Source organism: Trichechus manatus, unplaced genomic scaffold, assembly GCF_000243295.1.
Source record: "Trichechus manatus latirostris isolate Lorelei unplaced genomic scaffold, TriManLat1.0 scaffold00079, whole genome shotgun sequence".
NCBI lineage: Eukaryota > Metazoa > Chordata > Mammalia > Sirenia > Trichechidae > Trichechus > Trichechus manatus.
In genome coordinates this window covers 11,351,990-11,354,576 of record NW_004444015.1, presented here as the reverse complement: position 1 = coordinate 11,354,576, position 2,587 = coordinate 11,351,990, and positions in this window count along the sequence as shown.

Below are 2,587 nucleotides of genomic sequence, written 5' to 3'. Positions count from 1 at the left end.
ATAACTTTGGTGGAGGGAAGACAGTACACAATACTGGGGAAGCCAGCACAGCTTGCTCAGGGTAAGGTCATGGAAGCTCCACAGACACATCCCAACTCCCTGAGGGAGCAAATTACTGGGCTGAGGGCTGCGGGGACCATGGTCTCAGGGAACATCTAGCTCAATTGGCATAACATAGTTTATAAAGAAAATGTTCTGCATTGTACTTTGGTGAGTAGCATCTCGGGTCTTAAAAGCCTGTGAGTAGTCATCTAAAATACTCCACTGGTCCCACCCCTTCGGGAGCAAGGAAAAACGAAGAAAACTAAAGACACAAGGAAAAGATTAGTTCAAAGGACTAACAGACCACAACTACCACAGCCTCCAACAGACTGAGTCCAGCACAACTAGACGGTGCACAGCTATCACCACTGACTGCTCTGACAGGGATCATGATAGAGGGTCCCAGATAGAGCTGGAGAAAAATGTGGAACAAAATTCTAACTCAAAAAAAGACCAGACTTACTGGCCTGACAGAGACTGGAGAAACCCCGAGAGTATGGCCCCCGGACACCCTTTTAGCTCAGTAATGAAGTCACTCCTGAGGTTCACTCTTCAGCCAAAGATTAGACAGGCCCATAAAACAAAATGGGACTAAAGGGGCACACCAGGGGCAAGGATGAAAAGGCAGGAGGGGACAGGAAAGTTGGTAATAGGGAATCCATGGTCGAGAAGGGAAAGTATTAATGCGTCATGGGGTTGTTAACCAATGTCATAAAACAGTATGTGTATTAACTGCTTAATGAGAAGCTAGTTTGTTCTGTAAACCTTCATCTAAAGTACAATTGAAAAAAAAGAAAGAATCTTTGATGATTACAAGGGAAGGGAAGTGTGGGGAGGGAAAAACACTAACTATATATTAGATAAGTGGTAACTTTGGTGAAGGGTAGGACACTACACAATACTGGGGAAGTCCTCACAGCTTGACCAAGGCAAGGTCATGGAAACTCCATAGACACATCCAAACTCTCTGAAGGACCAAATTACTGGGCTGAGGGCTGGTGATCATGGTCTCAGGGGACATCTAGCTTAACTGGCATAACATAGTCTATAAAGAAAACGTCCTACATCAGACTGTGGTGAGTAGCATCTGGGTTCTTAAAAGCCTGGGAGCCGCCATCTAAGATACATCTACTGGTCCCATCCTGAGTGGAACAAGGAGAATGAAGAAAACCAAAGACAAGGGAAAGATTAGTCCAAAGGACTAATGGAGCACAACTACCACAACCTCCACCAGTCTGAGTCCAGCACAACTAGGTGGTGTCCGGCTACCACCACTGACTGCTCTGACAGGGATCACAATATAGGGTCCCAGACAGAGCTGGAGAAAAAAATGTAGAACAAAATTCAAATCCACAAAAAAAAAAAGATCAGACTTGCTGGTCTAACAGAGACTGGAGAAACCCCAAGAGTATGGCCCCCAGACACCCTTTTAACTCAGAACTGAAGTCACTCCTGAGGTTCATACTTCAGCCAAAGATTAGACAGTCCTATGGGACAAACAATAACACACACGAGGAACATACTTCATAGTTCAATCATGTATACAAGACTAAATGGGCATACCAGCTCAAAAGCAAGGGCGAGAGGGCAGGAAGGGACAGGAAAACTGGACCAGTGGAAACAGGGAACCTGTGGTGGAGAAGGGGAGAGTGTTGACACATCATGGGGTTGGCAACCAATGTCACAGAACAATTTGTGTATTAATTATTTAATGAGAAGCTAATTTGCTCTGTAAACTTTCACATAAAGCACAATTTAAAAAAAGACAATTTAATGATCAGAAAACAAATATTACAACAAATTACTATATTTTATTTTTAGATAGATCTTTCATCTCTAACATGTAATTAAAAACATTTTTTTCTATTCTTTGCTTTTACAAATTCTTCAGTGATTTCGTCACAACCAAGCTGCCAAACAATATCTACTTCCATACATAATAAGGATAATGAATCGAGTCTTTCTTGAATCATTGTTGTGAGCTCACTTTTCCTTGTGTCCTGTCTGCTTGGCATCTATGAGTCTTTGCTTTGGACAACTGGTGCCCCTGTTCTGTTGATGCCCTAAGCACATCTTTACCTTGCTAATTGGGTAATCCCTCCCTGGTAGTGGGAGGAGGGGCTCTATCTTAGCTCTAGAAGTGGTGGTTATCCTATATTATTTTTATATTATGTCTACTATTATATATCGTCTATTCCCACATTTTTAGGGTTCTCTTTACTTTTTATTGGAGCCCTGGTGTCGCAGTAGTTAGGAGCTGTGGCTGCTAACCAAAAGTTCAGCAGTTCGAATCCACCAGCTGCTCTTTGGAGACCCTATGGGGCAATTCTACTCTATCCTATAGGGTCACTATGAGTTGGAATTGACTCTATGGCAAAGTGTTTGGTTTTTGGTTTTTTATCTTATTAGCCAATCCCTCTTTACTCCAGTCTCCTGTTACAGTTAATAATTCCTTATGTTAAATTTCCCTGTTCAAATTACTGTATGGTTTCTCCCTCCTCGTTGGACCCAGACTGTTATACTTCAAAATTTTTAGTGAACTCTT